Below are 13267 nucleotides of genomic sequence, written 5' to 3'. Positions count from 1 at the left end.
TCCCGCCGATTGATCCACCTCCGGCCGCCGGAGCTGAATAGATCGAGCAGGGAACCCTAGGCATCCACCGATCGGGCCGAACAGATCGGAGATTCTACTCCAAACTACGGGCATATAGCCTAGAACCAGCCTAGCTACTATCCTATACAGGGGCCGGTCTCCATCCCTCCAACCCCTCCGGTCGGTGAGGCCGCCGGAGAAGGCGGAGGAAGGAGCCGGGAGCGACTTGGCGTCTCTCAAGGGAGGGGAGGAGGAGAGCGGTGCGGGGTGGGGAAAGTGAGCTTCTATATGAGTGGTTAGTGATGCCTTTTGGTTTAACTAATGCACCTAGTACTTTCATGAGATCGATGAACCATTTTTTCCGTGATTTTATTGGCAAGTTTGTGGTTGTGTACTTTGATGACAGATTAATTTACAATCGCAATGAATCTGATCATACTATGCATATTCGACACGTTTTGCAACTGTTGTGTGGTAATAAACTCTATGGTAATCTTGAGAAGTGCACATTTTGCAAAGATATGGTCATATTTCGGGGTTATGTTGTTTCTAAGCATGGAGTAGAGGTAGATTTATCTAAAACTGAAGCTATTCAAAATTGGCCTACTCCCATGAATGTGAGTCAAGTAAGGAGTTTTTATGGTCTTGCTGGGTTTTATAGAAGATTTGTGCCCAATTTTAGTACTATTGCTGCACATTTGAACGAATTGAGTAAAAAGGGTGTTGCATTTGAGTGGGGCGCCGCCCAAGATGATGCATTTGATGAGCTGAAACAATTGTTAACTTCTGCACCATTGCTTTCACTTCCTGATTTCAATAAGCAATTTGAGATTGAATGTGATGCTAGTGGTATTGGAATTGGTGGTGTGCTGATGCAACAGGGTCGTCCAATTGCATATTTTTCTGAGAAACTTTCTGGTGCTAAGTTGAACTATCTTATATATGATAAATAATTGTATGCTTTAATTAGAGTTCTTGAGGTTTGGCAACATTATTTCTGGCCAAAATAATGTATCATACATTCTGATCATGAAGCTTTGAAATATCTAAAAGCTTAATCTAACTTGCATAGGCGTCTTGCTAAGTGGGTTGAGTTCATTGAGTCTTTTCCATACATTATTAAGCATAAGAAGGGAAAAGATAATATAGTTGTTGGTGCTCTATCTAGGAAAAATATGATGTTAACTCAACTTGATGTTAAAATTCCTGGATTAGAGATTCTATGTGTTTTGTATTCTACTGATCATGATGTTGCTGAACCATATCGCTTGTGTGCTATTGGTAAAGCATGGGAAAAATATCACATACATGATGGGTTCTTGTTTAGAGCTAACAAACTATGTGTTCCAGAATCGTCTATGCGTTTGCTCTTATTGCAGGAATCACATGCTGGAGGTTTGATGGGTCGCTTTGGGCGTGAGAAGATTCTACTCATGCTCACTGATCACTTTTATTGGTCAAAGATGAGGAGGGATGTGAACAGGTATGTGAAGAGATGCATTACTTGCAACAAGTCCAAGTCCAAGCTGAAGCCTCACGGTTTGTATACTCCTTTTCATACGGGGGGACCTTCGGTCTTCACCGCATCATGTGCTTCATCACCAAGACGGCACGCAAAGGTGAATCTTCTCCTTTACGCGTGCCTCGAATCGCCTATTTGGGACGATATACTACTTCATACCCCGTCATATCTTGATGATAGGAACCCGACGACAAGTACGGGGAGAAGAGAGGATGTCATGGAGACCCGAGGACGAAAGGCCGATGTCACGGAAGCATGGAAGAGAAGGAGAAAGAGGAGCTGGACGCTCCAGGCCGGAACTTCCGCCCGACACAGCCGGAACTTCCGCCCAGACACTGTCAAGACCGAAGATGCTCGCACTGATGAGCTGCGGCCGGAACTTCCGCCCTGATGGCCGGAACTTCCGCCCGACCGGAACTTCCGCCCCCAGGAGCCGGAACTTCCGACCTGTCGAATCTCAGCCAGATCTCAGCCCCCTTTGGCTTGTAATTTACCCCTTAGGCCACCTACCTATAAATAGGAACCTACCCCCACCTTCATGAGGGAGAGATGATGTTTAGATGAATTGGCTTATGCCTCTATTATCCCTTTGTGGATTTGGGTAACCCCCACCTTAGATTAACCATCTATTGTATCCCTCCTTATCGAACATTGGTGATCTCTTTGGTGACTTCTACCGATTGTTGGTCTTTTGCTTGCACTTCTACCGTTTGGTATTTTGCTTGCACTTCTATCAACCTTCCAGTCTTTTCACCCTTCTAGATCTCTCGGGTTCGATTCGTCGATCTCTTTGCGGGACTTCTACCGGAAGGTCGTTTCTCGCAACCTCTATCGAGTTGGTGGTTCGGGCCAACGAGGATAACCGATTTGTGTTGTGTGCGTGTATTTGTATCGTGTTCTTCGCGTTCATCCACTTCCCCGCGAATCCCCCTCTGCAATCACACTCACCCGGGTCAATTCGTGAGATCGGGCAACCCACACGGGCTCAGCCCGTATCATATGGTATCAGAGCAAAGGTTGCCACGAATTTGACCCTCCAATTTCACCAATTTCGCCCAAAACTTTCCCCCAAAATTTTGCCCCAAAAAATAGCTCGAATTTGGATCTCAGGATTTGTTGCGTTTTGTGTGGTTTTGGTCCACAGATCTGTTGTTGTTGGTGTTGATCTATCATCCCTCCAAATTTCACCGGCCAATTCCACCTATTTCCCCCGGAATCTAGCGATTTATCCCGCAGTTTTCGCCCCGTGTTCGTGTTGTTCGTCTCGTAGATCTCAGATCTGAAAAAATCTAGTATTTTCGGAACTTCCGGCCCCACCCAGCGGAACTTCCGCTCGGGCCAATTTTTCCAATCTTTTGGTCAGTTTCCTTCTTCCTCGCAGCACCTCGCCTTGCTCCCCACGCCGCTGCACCACCTGGCCCACCCCCGCCTGCATCGCCTCCGCCAGCACCGCTCGCACCAACCACCATGCCTCGCGCACGCCCACGCCCCCAGGCCACGCTACACGCCACCACCGCTGCAAATTCCCCAGGCCCCGCTCGAGCACGCCCCTCACGCCACGTTGCCCTCTGCTCGCTCCGCCCCGCCTTGGCCCACGCGCCGCCAGGCCCAGGCCAACAGCTCCTGGCCACCACCGGCCCACACCCAGGCCCAGCTGCCCAGACCACCACTGCACGCCGCCTACTCGCCAGCATCGCCACTTCCGCGCGAGCTGCCCGCTAGGCCACGATCCCCATCCGCCCGCGCCCACGCTTCGATCGCTAGGCCACCAACGCGCGTCCGCACCACGCCCCTGGCCCCACCATGCACTTGCTGCTCCACGCACGCCAACGCCTGGCCTACCACGCCCGTACGCGCCGCACCACCACTAATCGCCTGGCCCACTGTCGCTCTGTCGCTCGCATCGCGCGCTCCAGCCAGATTTCCCCACGCGCAGAAAAAGTTCCCAAAAAATTCCTCCAGCGGAACTTCCGGTCCAGCGGAACTTCCGTCCTTGTTCCGCACAACTTCCAAAAACAGCAATCTGGCTCGCAGTAAGCCCTGGACACATCTGCGTTATTTCCGGAACTTGACCGGAAGTTGACCGGAACTTCCGCCCGGCGCAAATTTTGACCCCAATTTCAGCAACTTTTGACTCCCAACTTTGACCCAACTTTTGACAACTTTCCAGAGCCCGTTTGACTTCAAATTTTGACCATAATCCCACCCATCTTGACTCCAATTTTGACACTTTTCCCGAGCCCGTTTGACTCCCAAATTTTGACAAATTCGATCGCTCGTTTTGACCCAACTTTTCGGGCAGTGACTTTTGTGTTCGGATTTCCTTGTGGAGTGCATTGGTTGTCTATTCCGCTTCCGCGCCTACACCAACACCGCGACAACACCTTTGGCACCCCGGATTCCGGCGCAACTTCGACCCCATCATCGACACCACCTCGATCATCGCAAGTTCGTGTGCTTGACACCGCCTAACATCAATAGGTATAACTTGCCCCACCCCTTGTAGCCCCGTTTCTTTCTTTTTGTACCTATCCCATTGAGAGTGGCTTTCCGAGTGTTGTGAAGCATTGCACAAGTGTCACGACCGTGAGAGGGTGTGTGTGCGTTGTGTTGAGCAAAGCTCCGAAGCACGCTCGGTGAGAAAGATAAACAAAAGAAGAAAAGTGTGACATATACATAGAGACAAATAAAGCTTCTAAGCAGAGAAAAAAAAGAAAAAAAAAGAAATGGAAAAAGAGTGTGTGTCCACCGATACAAAGGAGTGCAAAGCTTGTAAGCACTAAGAGAGAAAGAGAAGAGTGGCATTTGTGCAAATCTTGTTGCTTCTCGAATATGCAACCAAGCTACGGTCTCTCTTGTGTTGGCGTGACACCGAGCTTATAGTCTTCGTTAGGACCATTTGGTTACTTGCTCACTTCCTTGGTCGCGCTAACCTCATTGTTATTCCGTGTGTGTGTTTCCGTGTTTCCTTTACATAGATCACCACTTTTGACTTTTGACTTTGGATCTTACCCACATTTAATAGACATTTTCTTTGGTTCTTTTCGTTTGCTATTCACTTCCTCACCTACCACCATATAGAGTTCTTAGCCTTTTGCGTGTGCTTTGAGTGTGTGTGTGAGTACATATCGGTTATTCTCTAACTTGAACCATTTTCTCGATTTTGTTGCTAGTTTTGACCTTTTGGTAGTTCTCTTTCCACCATATATACACCCATCCTAGAGACTAACATGTATAGTGAGGATAAGCATACGGAGGACGACATGGAGTACTATGAGGGTGATAGCTTCGCAAGCACCGAGGATATGGAGGACCATGTGGAGCTCGACACCGACAATAGCTCCGCAAGCATCATCGACATGACCGACATCGAGCATCTCTACACCGACCATGGCTCGCCAAGCACGAACGACAACATGGAGGACCACCACTCCGAGTTCGACTACAACATCGACGACATGGTGGAGCACAACCTCGACTACGACTATGATGACATGGTGGAGCACTACCTCGACTACGACTACGACACCATGATGGAGCACCGCACCGAGCACTACCTCGAGCACGACATCGACACCATGGTGGAACCTAGCTTCGACCCCACCTTGAACAAGACCGGTGCCTACAAGTTCCCCATCTTGGCCAATGGAACTACATATGAAGATAGAGGACCTTCAAGACGGCGCAACCATGAGAGTGCTTATGCGCATGATCATCTACATCGAGCTCATCCTATGGAACACCAAGAGCGCCCCAACCATGATCGCCATCGACACTATACTCCGAGCTCAAGAAGGCGCCACAAGCAAAGTGCCAAACCACATGAACCATCATCTAGGCATGCCGAGGATCGTCATCGACACACGTCACCTCATGATCGTCGTCGACCATCACCACCTCATGACCACCATCGACATGCGTCATCACATGATCATCGCCAACACAAGTCACCTCATGTTCGCCATCGACCAACCAATCCCAAGGATCTTCGACGACACCCCTCAAGACATGGTGATGATGCAAGAAGACGAGAGCCTCGAAATGAAGCGGCCAAGGCTACAAAGAACAACAACACCAACCATATGGTGTCCACAAAGCCTAGCGCCACCACCAAAATGGCATCTCCAAGACCTCCTACACATGAGAAGATCTCCAATGGTGCGAGACAAGACGCTACATCAACAAGGAAAATGGTGGCAAGTGCAAATAAAGAGGAACCACCTATCATGGTGCTTCCCCCTCCTACCGCCACCACCACAATGGCGCCTACAAGAAGCTCAAGCCCCAAGATGAAGACCATGGAGTCTACACTTCAAGATGAAGGACGATCTACCCATCTTTATGCCAACATGACAATGGTTCGTCCTCCAAGACCACGTAACTCCCAATGTTTTCGTTGCACACAAGACGGTAATCATCTTTGGGAATGCCCCAATCTCCATTGTGATGTGTGCACATCCAACAAACACATGACATGGGAGTGCAACACACCACAAGCCCAAAAGCTCTACTTCGCCCAATTGGATGCCCAATTCGCCAACAAGACACTTCAAGATACCATCGTGTTCAAAGAATGGTGCACGGAAATGGACAAGATGACGACTATGAAGACCACACTTCAAGATGGAGCACGAGAAGGCCAAGACAAGAGTGACGTTGATTCGAGCCTAGCTCTCAACAACACCATAGCACCATCAAATGTTGTCAACATGGGAGGCGATGGAGTTGAGAAGGTTGAGCATGGGATTTTCCCTTCAACCAAGGAGGCGAATGGAGTTGAGAATGGTGAGCATGGGGTGATCCCTTCACCAATGGAGGCGCATGGAGATGAGAAAATCGAGCCTACTCCAATATGCTTGAATGAGGAGATGGTACCAATCCCATGTGAGCATGAGAGCCACTTAGCCCACTTGAGTGAGAGTGATAGTGAGTTGAGTGACTCCCACCCCATATGTGAGTTTGAGTGCTTCCATTTGGAGGACATGAGTGATACACCGAGTGAGTTGAGAGAGGTAGTTGATAGGTCCATGGAGGCCATTTCAAATTCTAACAACTTAACCTCTACCTCTAGTGTGTTTTCTCATGTTGCAATAGGTTCCATGGAGGACGAGTTCCCGATCATGGAGAAGATGTACATGGTGCATGAAGATGATGATATCACACCATGCTTACAAGAAGTCAAAGATGTCAACCACATGGCTCCTACTACTTCCACAACACCTACCTCAAATGAGTCGGACTACAAAGGTACCTATATGGGTGTTGATTATGCCATGATCCCACTAGTGGACATGATGATTTGTGAGTTCATGCATGATAATGATGATACAATTGTTATGGCATATGCTTCGTTCATTCCCCCATGTGATGTTTTGCTTGATAACATTGTTGATCATGTGGAATTACTTGCTTGTGACAATATGATCATGCCATGCTATGAGTGTTTCAATATATCTCCCATTGCATGCAACTTGTCGAACAATTTCTCTTTCCCATGTGTTGCTTGCGATGACGATAATGATGATGCTAATACTTGTGTTGTGACAACCTTGCCGGACAATTGCTCTTTACATAGGTTTGTCGACAACAATGATAACATGTTGAACATGTTTTTCTCTAAATGTTTGCAATACTCTCCCATTAATGCAACCAAAATGTTGAACACTTGCTCTTTCCAATGCGTGATTTGCCATAATGTTAATATGCTTGTAAATGAGATTGCCCACATAGTAGCTCTCTCAAATTTTGGAGACATTGCCTATATCCATGATGAACATGTTCATGTGTTTACCCCGCATATTCACCATATCTATTATGATGCTTCGCTTAACGCTAATGGTGATGTGCAAAAGAAATGGACCATCGTGATGGATGATGTGTTCATATACCATGCACACACGTTCTTTGCTTTGCCTATTGTGTGTGTAGGTACAAGAATGCCAATGTCAACCTCAATTGAGCACGAGTTGACAAAGAGAGCTCTTGAGAGCATAATACAAGTAAGTTCAAGAACGATCCCGGCTCTAATACCTTTCCCATGCTTTGCATTGAACATGCCGAACAATTTCTCTTTCTTGTGGTTCTTTTGCAAGCATGATGATGTGATTCTTACCGTTGGTGTTGCCTCAAACAAGTTGACCAATTTCCCTTTCATTTGGTTTGTTGGCACGCACGGTTGTGCAAATGTCTTCTTGATGAAATTTTTGGATGATATGTTGTGTGTTGCAACAAATATGAGGACCAATTTCTCTTTCCAATGGTTTGTGTGCACACATGTTGATGATATTTTGGACACTTCCTCTTATGTGTTTTGGCCAAATTCTCCACTTGTTGCTTCAAGGATGTTGAACAATTTCTCTTTCCGGTGCCTTGAGAGCAACAATGAAAATGAATTTCTACATGAGATGGACAACATGGTCGTCTCACAATTTGGAGCTTTTGTATTCCCACATTTATAAGATGTTCCTATGGAGTTCTTACACATTAACCTTGCACATGCATTCTTCTTGATAAATTTGTGTTGTGCTAACGGTGTTGTGAACATGAAAGGACATGTCATCGATGATGTGCTCCAATATCACACACAAACATACTTTGCTTGGTCTTTGTTGTGTGAAGGTAAAAGTGACATATGGATGAGCGTCACCGAATGGGTTCAACCCCACACTTCGACTACACAAGATCTCTCCATGAGAGCTCACCGACACTTTGATAAGGTGACCTCCTTCTACATAAGGCCCCTTGCTAATCCCGTGGAACATTGGCTACGCTTTGATTGTTCTCTTGTTTCTCTTGTGCTATTGATAGGGTATACGACTTTCAAGTGGACATTCAAGCGTGGTTGTCATCTACCTCCTATACAAGTTCATGAAGAGCTATCGTCGAGGACGACTCTTTTTCAAGTGCGGGGAGATGATACGGGGCGACCTTCGGTCTTCACCGCATCATGTGCTTCATCGCCAAGACGACACACAAAGGTGAATCTTCTCCTTTACGCGTGCCTCGAATCGCCTATTTGGGACGATATACTACTTCATACCCTGTCATATCTTGATGATAGGAACCCGATGACAAGTACGGGGAGAAGAGAGGATGCCATGGAGACCCGAGGACGCAAGGCCGATGTCACTGAAGCATGGAAGAGAAGGAGAAAGAGGAGCTGGACGCTCCAGGCCGGAACTTCCGCCCGACACAGCCGGAACTTCCGCCCAGACACTATCAAGACCGAAGATGCTCGCACTGAAGAGCTGCGGCCGGAACTTCCACCCTGATGGCCGGAACTTCCGCCCGACCGGAACTTCCGCCCCCAGGAGCCGGAACTTCCGGCCTGTCGAACCTCAGCCAGATCTCAGCCCCCTTTGGCTTGTAACTTACCCCTTCGGCCCCCTACCTATAAATAGGAACCTACCCCCACCTTCATGAGGGAGAGATGATGTTTAGATGAATTGGCTTATGTCTCTATTATCCCTTTGTGGATTTGGGAAACCTCCATCTTAGATTAACCATCTATTGTATCCCTCCTTATCGAACCTTGGTGATCTCTTTGGTGACTTATACCGATTGTTGGTCTTTTGCTTGCACTTCTACCAACCTTCCGGTATTTTCACCCCTCTAGATCTCTCGGGTTCGATTCGTCGATCTCTTTGCGGGACTTCTACCAGAAGGTCTTTTCTCGCAACCTCTATCGAGTTGGTGGTTCGGGCCAATGAGAATAACCGATTTGTGTTGTGTGCGTGTGTTTGTATCGTGTTCTTCGCGTTCATCCACTTCCCCGCGAATCCCCCTCCGCAATCACACTCACCCGGGTTAATTCGTGAGATCGGGCAACCCACACGGGCTCAGCCCGTATCACCTTTACTGGCACCTACTACACCATGGAAAGATATTAGTATGGATTTTGTGTTGGGTTTGCCGCGTACTAAGAGAGGCCATGATTCTATATTTGTGGTAGTGAATAGATTTTCTAAGATGTCACACTTTATTGCCTGCCACAAGAGCACGATGCGTCGCATATTGCTAACCTGCTTTTCAGGGAGATTATATGTCTACATGGAGTCCCGAAGACTATTGTTTGATCGTGATGTCAAGTTCATGAGCTACTTCTGGAAGACACTTTGGGGAAAGCTGGGGACGAAGCTACTTTTAAGCACTACTTGTCATCCTCAAACTGATGGTCAAACTAAGGTGGTGAATAGAACATTGTCACAGCTGTTGAGATCCATGATCAAGAAGAACTTGCGAGAGTGGGAAGATTGTTTGCCGCATGTGAAGTTTTCTTATAACAGGGCCGTACATTCTACCACACAGTTGTGTCCGTTTGAGTGGTGTATGGTTTCAAACCCATTACTCCACTTGACTTGTTGCATCTACCCATACATGAGAGAGTCAATATGGAGGCATCGAAGAGGGCAGATTTTGTATGGAAGATCCCTGAGAAGACTAAAGATCTGATTGAGAAGAAAGGCAAGAACAATGCTGCAAGAGTCAACAAGAAGCGCAAGGAGATGTTGTTCAAGCCTGGTGATATGGTTTGGGTTCATTTTCGCAAAGACAGGTTTCCCAAGCTATGGAAGTCCAAGTTGCTTCCTCGTGGTGCTGGTCCGTACAAAGTGCTTGCCAAGATCAATGACAATGCATATGCATGCTATAGATCTTCCAACTGATGAGTTTAGTGTCAGTAATTCTTTCAATGTTGCTGATTTGACACCATATGACGGAGAAGACCTTGGAGCATCGAGGTCGACGCTTTTTGAAGGGGGGAGATGGTCGCTACCGCCACGAAGCTGCACAAAGACCGGAGGCGAGTGGTGAGGCCCTCCGGCAACGCGCGGCATGATTTTGGCATGGGCCCCGCCTCCCATCTATGGAAACGAATCGTCTTGTGAAGCTAGCGCCTACCTCTTCTTCTCAATCGGTGCTGCGGCGTGCCCTCTCGACGGCGTCCTTCGGCTCGGACGCGCCCAAAAAGCGTCGACCTCGATGCTCCAAGGTCTAGTTTGGTTTCCTTAATTATCGTCATGCTCGGTTTGGTTTCCTTAATTATCGTCGTGCAAAGTGGTTATTGATTCTCCCGCTTGGTGTTCAGGCAGCAAAGGAAAGTTCCGATCGGATTGGATTCGCTGGTTTGTGCGTGGTCAAGGATGCTCCTGATTACCCGCAAAAAAAAGATGCCCCTGATCGACTTGTTCAGTGCATCATATTCAGAGCTCGCAGGCGACAGGAAACAGGACGCGTCGGGCCTGGCCTGGACGAGTCTGCTACTTACGTTGCTCCTATGCTCCTATGAAGAGAGAAAGGAAGGGGGGACAGCTAGGCCAGGTGCCCAGGTGGTGGTGCCGGCAGAGGGGTGGCCGGTGCTCAATGGAGGCAGAAGACGGCCTGGTTCTGGTTACTGTAAGAAATTGGAATGAGAGAGATTGGGAGTAGAGAGACCGTAGGAGAAGAAAGGCAGATCCAGCACTACTATGCTGTGGTCTGAAAAATTGATAGGGATCAGGAGAGTTTTAGATGGCTGCCAGTCGTGTGAGGGATTGAGGCAAGCTAGCTAGCAGCTCGTGGGATTGAGCCCTTGAGGCAAGCAAGCTAGCAGCTCGTGGGATTGAGCCTTTGAGAGCATCTGTAGCAGATACGACATATCACTGTAAACGCGGCGGCGGCGGCCTGATATGCGGTTTTCAGCGTTTTTTTGGGCTAGACCAGACCCCGCATCGCTGGTCTGGCCTGGATAATGGATCCAGAACGCAGCCCAAATCGCCAAAACGCCCGCATATATAGCGGTCGGCGAGGCGGATGGGGACCAAACCCCATCCGCTCCTCCGCCTCTCCGCCTCCTGCCGACGAGCAATCCGCCCTGCTCCGATGACAAATCAGCGCGCGTCGGCGATAAATCCAGACGACATGGTGTCCAGCGGAGGTCAGGGAGGACGCGGGGGAGGGAGGGTGGTCGGCGGTGGCTCCGCCAGCGAGCGCAAGCTCACTGCCGCGGAGATCGAGCGGCAGCGGCGGACCTCCGACGCCGCCCGCATCCGCGGCTCCAACCGGTGGCTGCACCAGGGGCTCAGGCCTTCGCCCGCCTTCGCGCGGTGCGAGTCGCGGTACCATCGCGACCTCGAGGCGTCGAGGTCGCGGGCTCCGCCGCCGCGCCGCTCCAGCTCCCATGACATGGAGGCGTCGAGCTCAAGCGCGCCGCGCGACCTCCAGCGCCCCGGCCTCGCGCTGTCTCGCCTTCTCCGAGGGCTCGAGCTCGAGCGGGCCACCCCCACCACCGTGGTTCGACCCCGCCGACTATGCGGCGGATGAGGACATCGCCGCAATCACGGCTAGGCTGGAGATGGAGGTGCCCGCGCTCAAGCCGGGCGACTTCGTGTCCGAGACGGCCCTCGGCACGGTGACCAAGCTCGTCAAAGAGAAGTCCGTGCACGACGCCGACAAGGAGCAGGAGTGGGGCCGCGAGCAGGCGGCGCAAGACGAGTGCTACATCGAGCTCGACAACGACTAAGCTGCCGGCTCCGCCGCCGCGGCACGTAGCTCCGGGAGGGTGAGCGTTTATTGCTTTTGTTCGCCGCGGCGGCGCCATTGACGTAGAGAAGCGGAGCACTAGGCTCCGTTGTTGATCTCCGCGTTTTATATGAAGAATCCTTGGCGCGAATCAAATGTTTGAAGTTGCAGTTTATTTATCGTGTACCTGAACTGCGTGTGTGATTTTTAAACCCCAAATCCGCGCAAGATGTCCTGGATACACGGATTTGGGGTTGGTTTGCCGTATCTGCTAGAGATGCTCTGAGACATGCTACCTCGCAGCTCGTGAGACAAGCAGTAAACTGAGGCGCCAATGGACAGCAACATATATCGGTTGCAGAGATAAGATTTCTATGTATAGATTGTCTCATGTTTTCAAACGTAGGGTGTGTTTGGTAGCTCGACCGAACCCAGATATTCTCCTCTCATCCCAGCCCAACCAAGAAAATGTTGTATATGGTCTCATCACAGCATTTGTTTCTTGTACACATGGCCGTGCTCGAGGTTTAGAAATGTAAATATGTCCAGATTATATAAGCTTGCTCATGGAAAATATGGGGATTTTCTAATCAATAAGCATGGTTCGTTGTACTCACTATGGTATGCTTTTAACGTCTTCTCCTATCTGAAATTTTTAGAGCTAAATCAAAGGTAAATTTCATAATCTTTACTATTAAATTGCAATAGGTGGCTGCCTGGTGTCACACTTGGACCTGTATATGCGGGTTAATGTGTGGGCTAAGAATTGAAAAGCACGACGGCCCAAATTCCACACAGTCCAAAGGCTAAGAACAAAAAAAAAAAAAAAAACGCAGCCCCAAATCGCACGCGCCCATCCTCCCGACCTCCCCCATGATTTCATGCTTCTCCTTTTCTTTTCTTTTTCCCTGCCTAAACGAGCCAGATCTCGTGCTCCCGAACAGATCCCGCCGCCGGATGGTGACCGTGGTCTTGCCCCCGGGATAGGACCAATGGCGAGGCATCAGGCCGCCGCTTTCTGCTGAGCAGAGGACGCGTACGTCTCCTGTCCGTGCTCTGGCGCCGGCGAGCACGCGCGTGCATCTCTAGCAGCTGCGTGTGGTCGAGGGGTGATGGGGCTGGCCTGCTCGTTGTGATACTAACCTGAGGGAGGATTAGGCTCGGCTGCTCGGGCGTGCGGTTATTGAGGTGATGATTTTTTTGGATAGATAAAGAACATGATGATTTTTTTGGATAGATAGAGAAGAA

This window comes from Lolium perenne, chromosome 4, assembly GCF_019359855.2.
Source record: "Lolium perenne isolate Kyuss_39 chromosome 4, Kyuss_2.0, whole genome shotgun sequence".
Lineage (NCBI taxonomy): Eukaryota > Viridiplantae > Streptophyta > Magnoliopsida > Poales > Poaceae > Lolium > Lolium perenne.
Note: the sequence above shows the minus strand (reverse complement) of the source record.